The 12,171-nt window shown below is 40.9% G+C and overlaps 1 non-coding gene across 1 annotated transcript; it reads right to left on the reverse strand.

Annotated features, from left to right (window-relative positions):
- Positions 1 to 9,625: 9,625 nt before the first annotated feature.
- LOC130942429 (small nucleolar RNA R71) lies at positions 9,626 to 9,733 on the reverse strand. Its single transcript, XR_009071000.1, has one exon. It is a non-coding gene; the product is annotated as a small nucleolar RNA R71 (small nucleolar RNA).
- Between the last annotated feature and the right edge of the window lie 2,438 nt (positions 9,734 to 12,171).

The raw sequence follows: 12,171 nt of genomic DNA on the forward strand, positions 1-12,171 counted from the left end.
ACAGATGATTAGCTGTGCCGTGACAGGGTGCGTTGAATATTTTCACTGAGAGGACGGGATTGTAGCCACTGACAACGGTGATGCCCAACATACAGCTTGCCATGGAAAGGAGTAAGAAGGATTGGATGAAGACAGTAAGAAAGCAGAGAGACAGAAGGGACAAAGCATCTCCATACGCTTATCTGAAATTCTCACCAATGAATTACATAAGTATCTCTATCTTTATTTTATGTTTTATTCATAAATCATCCATAACCATTTGAATCTGCCTGACTGAGATTTACAAGGTGACCATAGCTTGCTTCATACCAACAATCTCCGTGGGATCGACCCTTACTCGCGTAAGATTTATTACTTGGACGACCCAGTGCACTTGCTGGTTAGTTGTGCGAAGTTGTGATAAAGAGTTGAGATTTCAATTGAGCGTACCATGTTGATGGCGCCATTGATGATCACAATTTCGTGCACCAGGCGCCATAGAGAGGAGCGTGAAAATGCGAAAACAAAAGTCCCAGGCGAGCCAAACGAAATAGAAGAATAAAGAGAAAAGGGGAAGCTACAGCAAGCAAGAGAAAGAGAAACAGAAAAGAGAAAGCTTTGGTGTAATTCAAATGAAATAAGAAAGCGGGAGGAAAAAGAAACGGAACGTCAAGGAGTTAATGGGCGTTAAAAACCCTCGCACGTTCCCAAGGCAAGAAACGCCTGTTTTAAAAAAAAAGAAGTAAAAGAAAAACGCTCCGCATTCAAAGGGAAGCTATATAAAAAGAGATCAACAAATGCTCGAGCTCAGCTTCTCCAGAGAAGGATCGAAGTCCTAAAACTAAGGACTCGACCTCAAAAGGAAGACCACACTTGAGCAGGGGCACTATTCATACCTTGGGTCACTCCACACTATTATAAATACACTGGAGTACCCAGGTATAACTCATACTCTGATTCTACTAAAAACCTGCTTAATACCCTTGCTAACTTAAGCATCGGAGTCCTTTGCAAGTACCACCACCCTCTGGTGGCAAAGGATCAGCATCACCACCAAGTCCAACAAGTCGAACACGGCGGCTCTGGCCACCATCATCAAGTCGGACACAACAAATCCGACCAGTATAGAAGATCTCGTCCGAGATCGACCTACAGTTTCAGGTATCCCTCGGAACAAATACCTTGCTTACTTGCTATCTGAACTATTTGCCTTATATGCTTCTACTCGTGCTTTACTTTCATTGTATATTACCTGTGCTTTCTACTGGGATTGAGGAGGTTCGAAAGGCGGTGGCGATAGGATCGCATGGAGGATCGGTTGGTGAAGGCTGCGGGACAACGGTGTTTGGTTAGAGTAGAAATCCCCTAAGATAGAGGATCTGGTTTATTTATGCTAATGTTGGTATAATTATGCTTATTTGTTTTAGAATGATTTAAGCTTGAATCTTGTGATGGATATGGAGCTTAGGATTGCCTTTGGCATCCCAGGGTCTTATATCCTACATCACTACGCACTATTACCATAATGAAAACCTCCAGTTCTCATACTATATCTTTGTTGTGTTTTTCAGATGCAGGTCGTAACCCACCTCAGTGGGTTGCTTTGGATGGTGACAAAAGCAGAGGATCATTTTGTTTATACATCTCTCACTTTTGTATTCTGTCTTTGCCTAGAGGCTTGTATTTTGAGAGAAAAACTTGTATAAGTGGTTTTAAAACTGTAAGGTTTCTGTATGGTCTGTATATGGCTAGTTGGCTTAAACTCCGCGAGTCGTGGCTAGTTCCTTATGATATTACATTATTATACTATTATCCTATTTATATTACATCTATATCTTGTGCCTTAAGTTAGTAGCTTCGTTAGTACGTTTTAAAGCTTTTCAAATCCTATTTTTGAGTTGTATCTTTCATCGGGCTTCTAGTCTATACTATTCTTTCTATATATACATTGTGTAAGAGCTTAGAACTGTCGTAATCTCTGATTAACCTTTGCTTTACGATGCGAGGTAAGGCTTAGGCTAATTAGGGTGTTACATTTAGTGGTATCAGAGCGGTTCATCCTCGTGAGCTTGAGGGATGGACCGATTGTGCTTTATTGCATTCTCTGTGTGTCTTTCTTTGATGCTATTAGGTTATCTAGTTGATATTTCATAGCATGCTTGTTTGTGAGTGCCTTTTTGGGATAATTGAAACACTAGGCTTTTGATATTGGGACTGATCACCTTGATATCGATTGTTTGGTGAGACAGAAAACCCAATGGCCACCCGCGGATGAGGTCTAGTACGTTTACGAGAGAGTAGAAATGAGCAACTGGCTGATAATCATGCCGAATTCATGGCAGCAATGGTGAATCTCGTTAATACCATGGAAGCTAATGCTGCTGCGACTCTGCAAGCTGTGCAGAGGTTAGCCCAACCGGCCGGAAATGGAAATGAACAGGGAGAAAGTACTGAGGACAGCTTTGGTGGTGTCCCAAGAACTCTAGCTGCTTTTCGAAAGGCTGACCCGCCAGTTTTCAATGGTTTGACAAACCATACTGAAGCAGACAACTGGTTCTGAGCTGTGGAGGGTGCATTGCTGACTGAACGTGTACTGTATGACGAGTTCGTGGAATATGCGACTTATCAACTGGTGGGAGAAGCTCAACAATGGTGAGAACGAGAGCGCTGACTACTACACCAACAGAACGTAAACATTACTTGGGCGTTATTTGGGGAAGCTTTCTACAGGAAATACTTTCATGAGTCATTAAGGGAGGCCAGATAATTGGAGCTCTTGCAGCTGAAGCAAGGGTCCATGACTATAGCAGAATACACCAGCAAGTTTGAGGGACTCTGTAGGTTATTGAGGATAAGTCAGGGTACTCCTGAGTTTTGTGAGGAATGGAAATGCATCGGATACGAAGTGGGGTTGAGCGAGGATATCAGGCGTATTGTGGCTCCACTAAAGATGAGGAGATTTTCGAAATTGGTGGACACGGTGAGGTTTGTTGAGGAAAATGCAAGGACGGTAGCTCTGTCAAAGAACACTCATGGAGGGAATTCTAGTAGGGAACTCGATGATCACCTCGGACCAAGGGGACAGAACTTCAAGAAAGATGGACATGCTCCCCAGTATCTGCAAGCTCAAGGGAACTTTAGAAGGAGCAACAAAGCTCAGTTTCATCAGGCGAAAGGAAAGGGTCAATGTTATAATTATGGGAAACCTGGGCATATATCTAAGTTTTGTCGCAGCGGGAGGAACCGAGATAAGGATCAGAATCAAAAGTCAGGCCGTGTGTGTACCGTGGATGCACGTGATGCGACAAGGTCGGATCCTCCGACGAGAGGTAAGCGTATGCTTTGAATATCATAAATTGCTTGGATATGAGGGTAGCTTGATTTTATTTTTGCAAAGTTGTCGTTAGGGCTACAAGGGCTTAGAGTTATGTGGGAGAAAATTATGGGGAAGGAAGATTCTTTTGGCGGTAGCCGGGGGCATCAGACTGGTGATGATGAACGATCAGAGCGGACGTGCCGGAATGGTCACCAAGTATGGTTAGAAATCTTGTCGGTACCCTGTATGGGCGATGGGTGCAGTTCAGCGCTAGTGGCAATGGAAGTATCGACTAATGCCTTTGCGGTTTTTAAATATGATTTTTGCGGTTTAAGGTTTAGAATGATTTCTACTCCGGTTTGAGACTTTAGTTTAAATGATTCGATTTTGAGAATTAGTCAGAACTCTTGATTTAAGAGACATGGTTTAAATGAACAGCGAGTTCTTTGATTTTGTTCAATCATGAAAATGGTTTCCAATTTCTCTAATTGAAAGGGATTCAATTTGAAAAGTTTTAATTTAAGAAAATAATGATTTGAAGTAGGCAACTTTCTCTAATTTGACTCCTTTCAGAAAACTCAATAGTGATCTGGTCTAGAATGAACTGTTTTGAATGATTTGGTTTTGAAACTAAGATTGGAATTTTGATCCAATGATACGATTTAAAATGGAAAAGTGAGTCCTAAGATTTTGTTCACTTGTAATTTTGGTTTGAAAATTTTAATTCAACAAAAAGGGATTCAAATGGAAAAGTTTTGATTTAAAGTTTTCAATGAATTTAGGCAAATCACGCTTTAAAATATTTGATTTATAAATAAACAGTTTTTGACTATTTTGATAAAGTTTTAACAATGGACTCATTTAGATTGAAGTTGTTTTAAAGGTTTTGACAATTATTACAAAATCGGTATTTGGTTTAAGGAAAACTTTCAGTTTCTTAATGATGATAATCAGAGTGACGTAGCAGAAGTTGAATGCTATGTTATCCACATGTGAGTTCGGGAAGGGGGAAGTGAAGTTCTTAGGTCACGTGGTGAGCAAAGGGGGAATAACCGTAGATCCTTCTAAGTTCTAAGGTAAAAACGGTGATGGAATGGGAAAGACCGACAACGGTGACGGAAGTCAGAAGTTTCTTGGGTTTAGCCGGATACTATAGGAGGTTTATCGAAGGATTTTCCCGGATTGTATTACTGATGAGCGGATAATTTGTACGCTTTTTGGCATTGTTTTTAGTATGTTTTTAGTAGATTTAGTTAGTTTTTAGTAAACTTTTTATTAGTTTTTAGTTAAAATTCACTTTCTGGACTTTACTATGTTTTGTGTGTTTTTCTGTGAGATTTAGTTAGTTTTTAGTAAACTTTTTATTAGTTTTTAGTTAAAATTCACTTTTCTGGACTTTACTATGTGTTTGTGTGTTTTTCTGTGATTTCAGGTATTTTCTGGCTGAAATTGAGGGACCTGAGCAAAAATCTGATTCAGAGACTGAAATGGACTGCAGATGCTATGGATTCTGACTTCCCTGCACTCAAAGTGGATTTTCTAGAGCTACGGAAGCCCAATTGGCGCACTCTTAACGGCGTTGGAAAGTAGACATCCTGGGCTTTCCAGAAATATATGATAGTCCATACTTTGCTCAAGATTTGATGGCCCAAACCAGCGTTCAAAGTCACCTTCAGAATTCCCAGCGTTAAACGCCGGAACTGGCACCAAAGTGGGAGTTAAACGCCCAAACTGGCACAAAAGCTGGCGTTTAACTCCAAGAAGAGTCTCTACATGAAAATGCTTCAATGCTCAGCCCAAGCACACACCAAGTGGGCCCGGAAGTGGATTTTTATGTCTTTTACTCATCTTGTAATTCTAAGCTACTAGTTCCCTATAATAGGACCCTTTACTATTGTATTTTTCATCTTGAGATCTTTGAATCTTTTGATCACTGGGGGCTGGCCTCACGGCCATGCCTAGACCTTGTTCTATGTTATTTTCAACGGTGGAGTTTCTACACACCATAGATTAAGGTGTGGAGCTCTGCTGTACCTCGAGTATTAATGCAATTACTATTGTTCTTCTATTCAATTCAGCTTGTTATTATTCCAAGATATTCATTCATACCCAAGAACATGATGAATGTGATGATTATGTGACGCTGATGAGCGGATAATTTGTACGCTTTTTGGCATTGTTTTTAGTATGTTTTTGGTAGTTTTAGTTGAGTTCTTAGTATATTTTTATTAGTTTTTAGCTAAAATTCACTTTTCTGGACTTTACTAAGGACAAAAAAGGACTGCAGATGCTGTTGGATTCTGACCTCCCTGCACTCGAAGTGGATTTTCTGGAGCTACAGAAGCCCAATTGGCGCGCTCTCAACGGCGTTGGAAAGTAGACATCCTGGGCTTTCCAGCAATATATGATAGTTCATACTTTGCCCAAGATTTGATGGCCCAAACCGGCGTTCAAAGTCACATACAGAAATTCCAGCGTTAAACGCCGGAACTGGCACCCAAATGGGAGTTAAACGCCCAAACTGGCATAAAAGCTGGCGTTTAACTCCAAGGAGAGTCTCTACACGAAAATGCTTCATTGCTCAGCCCAAGCACACACCAAGTGGGCCCGGAAGTGGATTTCTATGTCATTTACTCATCTCTGTACACCCTAGGCTACTAGTTCTCTATATATAGGACCTTTTACTATTGTATTTTTATCTTTCAATCGATCTTTTGATCATGTTTTGATGATTGAACCCTCTTTGGGAGGCTGGCCATTCGGCCATGCCTAGACCTTGTTCTTATGTATTTTCAACGGTGGAGTTTCTACACACCATAGATTAAGGTGTGGAGCTCTGCTGTACCTCGAGTATTAATGCAATTACTATTGTTCTTCTATTCAATTCCGCTTGTTCTTTGTCCAAGATATCACTTGTTCTTCAACTTGATGAATGTGATGATCCGTGACACTCATCATCATTCTCACCTATGAACAGGGTGACTGACAACCATTCTTGTTCTACAAGCATATGAGGCTTAGTGAATATCTCTTGGATTTCTGATTGCACGATGCATGGTTGATCGCCTGACAACCGAGTGCTCGCCTGACAAACGAGCCAGCCATTCCGTGAGATCAGAGTCTTCGTGGTATAGACGAGAACTGATGGCGGCATTCAAGAGAATCCGGAAGGTCTAACCTTGTCTGTGGTATTCTGAGTAGGATTCAATGATTGAATGACTGTGACGTGCTTCAAACTCCTGAGGGCGGGGCGTTAGTGACAGACGCAAAAGAATCACTGGATTCTATTCCGGCCTGATTGAGAACCGATAGATGAATTCCGCTATGACCGTGACAGGGCATATGCAATCGCTTTCAATGAGAGGATGGGAGGTAGCCACTGACAACGGTGAAACCCTACACAAGCTTGCCATGGAAAGGAGTAAGAAGGATTGGATGAAGACTGTAGGAAAGCAGAGAGACGGAAGGGAAGGCATCTTCATTCGCTTATCTGAAGCTCTCACCAATGATATACATAAGTATCTCTATCTTTATCTTTATGCTTTATTCGTTTATCACTATACCCATTTGAGTCTGCCTGACTGAGATTTACAAGGTGACCATAGCTTGCTTCATACCACCAATCTCCGTGGGATCGACCCTTACTCACGTAAGGTATTACTTGGACGACCCAGTGCACTTGCTGGTTAGTTGTGCGAAGTTGTAGTGATCACAATTTCGTGCACCAGACGCTCATCATCATTCTCACTTATGAACAAGTGACTGACAACCACTTCTGTTCTACAAGCAAACAAGGCTCTAATGTTTATCTCTTGGGTTCTTTAACCGGAATCTTCGTGGTATAAGCTAGAATTGATGGCGGCATTCAAGAGAATCCGGAAGGTCTAAACCTTGTCTGTGGTATTCTGAGTAGGATTCAATGATTGAATGACTATGACGTGCTTCAAACTCGCGATTGTGGGGCGTTAGTGACAGACGCAAAAGAATCACTGGATTCTATTCCGACATGATCGAGAACCGACAGCTGGATAGCCGTGCCGTGACAGGGTGCGTTGAACATTTCCACTGAGAGGATGGGAGGTAGCCACTGACAACGGTGAAACCCTTGCATACAGCTTGCCATGGAAAGGAGTAAGAAGAATTGGATGAAGACAGTAGGAAAGCAGAGAGACGGAAGGGACAAAGCATCTTCATACGCTTATCTGAAGTTCTCACCAATGAAATACATAAGTATCTCTATCTTTATCTTTATGTTTTATTCACATATCATCCATAACCATTTGAGTCTGCCTGACTAAGATTTACAAGGTGACCATAGCTTGCTTCATACCAACAATCTCCGTGGGATCGACCCTTACTCGCGTAAGGTTTATTACTTGGACGACCCAGTGCACTTGCTAGTTAGTTGTGCAAAGTTATGTTTATGCCATGGTATTGAGCACCAAGTCTTTGGGGCCATTACTAGGGATTATTTGAGTTGTGAAAAGTAGTGATCACAATTTCGTGCACCAAGTTTTTGGCGCCATTTCCGGGGATTGTTTCGAGTTTGGACAACTGACGGTTCATCTTGTTGCTTAGATTAGGTATTTTTCAGAGTTCTTAAGAATGAATTCTAGTGTTTCAAGGTGATGTTCTTATCATCACCAAAGCTGATTGATTCTCATCAATTTAGCTCTTGAATGCAATGTCCTGCTGAAGCTTGGCTATCCATGTCTAATTCCTTTAGACTAAAGCTTTAGACTAACATTGCATGATTCCTGGAATTCTCATTAAGAATTTTGATACCTTTATTTTCTTTTCCACTTAATTTTCGAAAAATCCAAAAAAAATTACAAAATCATAAAAAAACCAAAAATATTTTATGTTTCTAGTGTCTCATTTTAAGTTTGGAGTCTTGCATGCATTGTTTATATGATCTTGGTTCTATTTTTCAAGTCAATAGTACAAGGAACTGAAGATTTAGTACATGCAGCAGAGGAATTATACAGAAAAAGCTGGGCGTTCAAAACGCCTAGTGAAGAAGGCAGACTAGCGTTTAAACGCCAGCCAGGGTGCCTGGCTGGGCGTTTAACGCCCAAAAGGGTAGTGCTTTGGGCGTTAAACGCCAGAATGTGCACCATTCTGGGCGTTTAACGCCAGGATGGCACAAGAGGGAAGATTCTGTTTTTAATTCAAATTTTTTTCAAGTTTTTCAAAGTTTTTCAAAATCAAATCTTTTTCAAATCAAATCTTTTCAATCAAATCTTTTCAAAATCAATTTCTTTCCATTTTCAAAGATACTTGCTAACAATTAATGATTTGATTGAACATTTCAAGTATGTTACCTTTTCTGTTGAGAAAGGTTTAATGTTTAAATCATATCTTTTCTTGTTAGCCAAGTCATTAATTTTTAAAATCAAATCTTTTTAAATTGTTTTTCAAATCATATCTTTTTAAATCACATCTTTTTCAAAAATAGTTTTTAATCATATCTTTTTTATTTCTAATTTCAAAATCTTTTTCAAAAATCACTTGATTTCTTTTCCACTTTTAGTTTTCGAAAATCAATTACTTTTTTTCAAAATGTTTTTAAAATCTTTTACTTTGTTTTCGAAAATTTCTTCCCCTCTTCTCACATCCTTCTATTTATGGAGTAACACTCCTCCTCAATGCACAATTCGAACTCTATCTCACTAAGTTCGAATTCTTCTACCTCTTTCTTCTATTTTTCTGTTCCTCTGACACATCAAGGAATCTCTATACTGTGACATAGAGGATTCCATATTTTCTTGTTCTCTTCTCTTTCATATGAGCAGGAGCAAAGACAAAAGCATTCTTGTTGAGGCTGACCCTGAATCTGAAAGGACCTTAAAGCGAAAGCTAAGAGAAGCTAAGGCACAACTCTCTGTAGAGGACCTAACAGAAATCTTCAAAGAAGAAGAACCCATGGCAGCTGAAAACAACAACAATGCCAACAATGAAAGGAAGGTGCTTGGTGACTTTACTGCACCTACTCCCGACTTCTTTGGGAGAAGCATCTCTATCCCTGCCATTGGAGCAAACAATTTTGAGCTTAAGCCTCAATTAGTTTCTCTAATGCAACAGAATTGCAAGTTCCATGGACTTCCATTGGAAGATCCTCATCAGTTTTTGGCAGAGTTCTTGCAAATCTGTGACATTGTCAAGACTAATGGGGTTGACCCTGAGGTCTACAGACTTATGCTATTCCCTTTTGCTGTAAGAGACAGAGCTAGAATTTGGTTGGACTTACAACCTAAAGACAGCCTGAACTCTTGGGAAAAGCTATTCAATGCCTTCTTAGCAAAGTTCTTTCCACCTCAAAAATTGAGTAAGCTTAGAGTGGAAGTCCAAACCTTCAGACAGAAGGAAGGAGAATCCCTCTATGAAGCCTGGGAAAGATACAAACAATTGATCAGAAAATGTCCTTCTGACATGCTTTCTGAATGGAGCATCATAGGTATTTTCTATGATGGTCTGTCTGAACTGTCCAAGATGTCTTTGGATAGCTCTGCTGGAGGATCTCTTCATCTGCAGAAGACGCCTACAGAAGCTCAAGAACTAATTGAAATGGTTGCAAATAACCAATTCATGTACACTTCTGAAAGGAATCCTGTAAACAATGGGACAAATCAGAAGAAAGGAGTTCTTGAGATTGATACTCTGAATGCCATATTGGCTCAGAAAAAAATATTGACCCAACAAGTCAATTTGATTTCTCAAAGGCTGGCTGGAATGCAAAATGCACTAGGCAGTACTAAGGATGCTTCATCTGAAGAAGAAGCTTATGATCCTGAGAACCCTTCAATGGAAGAGGTGAATTACATGGGAGAACCCTATGGAAATACCTATAATTCTTCATGGAGAAATCATCCAAATCTCTCATGGAAGGATCAACAGAGACCTCAACAAGGTTTCAACAACAATAATGGTGGAAGAAACAGGTTTAGCAATAGCAAGCCTTTTCCATCATCTTCTCAGCAACTGACAGAGAATTCTAACCAGAACCACTCTGACTTAGCAACCATGGTCTCTGATCTAATCAAAACCACTCAAAGTTTCATGACTGAAACAAGGTCCTCCATTAGGAATTTGGAGGCACAAGTGGGTCAGCTGAGTAAGAAAATTACTGAACTCCCTCCTAGTACTCTTCCAAGCAATACAGAAGAAAATCCAAAAGGAGAGTGCAAGGCCATCAACATGGCCGAATTTGGAGAGGAAGGAGAGGCAGTGAACGCCACTGAGGAAGACCTCAATGGACGTCCACTGGCCACCACTGAGTTTACTAATGAGGAACTATGGGAATCTGAGGCTCACACTGAGACCATAGAGATTCCAATGGATTTACTTCTGCCATTCATGAGCTCTGATGAGTATTCTTCCTCTGAAGAGGATGAGTATGTCACTGAAGAGCAAGTTGCTAAATACCTTGAAGCAATCATGAAGCTAAATGACAAGTTATTTGGAAATGAGACTTGGGAGGAGGAACCTCCTTTGCTCACCAAAGAACTGGATGACTTGACTAGGCAGAGATTACCTCAAAAGAGACAAGATCCTGGGAAATTTTCAATACCTTGTAGCATAGGCACCATGACCTTCAAGAAGGCCCTGTGTGACTTAAGGTCAAGTGTAAACCTCATGCCTCTCTCTGTAATGGAGAAGCTAGGGATCTTTGAGGTACAAGCTGCAAGAATCTCACTAGAGATGGCAGACAATTCAAGAGAACAAGCTCATGGACTTGTAGAGGATGTTTTTGTGAAAGTTGAAAACCATTACATCCCTGCTGATTTCATAGTCCTAGAGACTGGGAAGTGCATGGATGAATCTATCATCCTTGGCAGACCCTTCCTAGCCACAGCAAAGGCTGTGATTGATGTGGACAGAGGAGAATTAATCATTCAAGTGAATGAAGAATCCTTTGTGTTTAAAGCTCAAGGATACCCCTCTGTCACCATGGAGAGGAAGCATGAAGAGCTTCTCTCAAAACAGAGTCAAACAGAGCCCCCACAGTCAAACTCTAAGTTTGGTGTTGGGAGGCCACAACCAAACTCTAAGTTTGGTGTTGAACCCCCACATTCAAACTCTAAGTTTGGTGTTGGGAGGTTCCAACATTGCTCTGAGTATCTGTGAGGCTCCATGAGAGCCCTCTGTCAAGCTACTGACATTAAAGAAGCGCTTGTTGGGAGGCAACCCAATGTTATATTTTATCTATTTTCCTTTGTTATTTTATGTTTTCTGTAGGTTGATGATCATGAGAAGTCACAAAATCAATTGAAAAAGCAAAAACAGAAAGAAAATAGAAAGAAAAACAGCACACCCTGGAGGAGAACTTGCTGGCATTTAAACGCCAGTGAGGCTAGCAGATCGGCGTTTAACGCCCAGTCTGGCACCATTTTGGGCGTTTAACACCAGAAAGGGGCACCAGACTGGCGTTAAACGCCAGAAAAGGGCAAGCACTTGGCATTAAACGCCAGAAATGGGCACCAGCCCGGCGTTTAACGCCAGAATTGGCAAAGGGTGCATTTTTGCACGCCACTTGGTGCAGGGTTGAATTTTCCTTGACACCTCAGGATCTGTGGACCCCACAGGATCCCCACCTACCCCACCACCCTCTCTCTTCTTCACCCATTCACCAATCACCTCAACACCTCTTCCCCAAAAACCCTTCACCTATCAAATCCCATCTTTCTCTTCACCACTCACATCCATCCTTCGTAAAACCCCACCTACCTCACCATTCAAATTCAAACCACTTTCCCTCCAAAACCACCCATAATGGCCGAACCCTACCCCTCTCTTCACCCCTATATAAACCTATCTTCACTCCTTCATTTTTACACAACCTAAACACTACTTCTTCCCTCTTTGGCCGAACCACA

Source organism: Arachis stenosperma, chromosome 7, assembly GCF_014773155.1.
Source record: "Arachis stenosperma cultivar V10309 chromosome 7, arast.V10309.gnm1.PFL2, whole genome shotgun sequence".
NCBI lineage: Eukaryota > Viridiplantae > Streptophyta > Magnoliopsida > Fabales > Fabaceae > Arachis > Arachis stenosperma.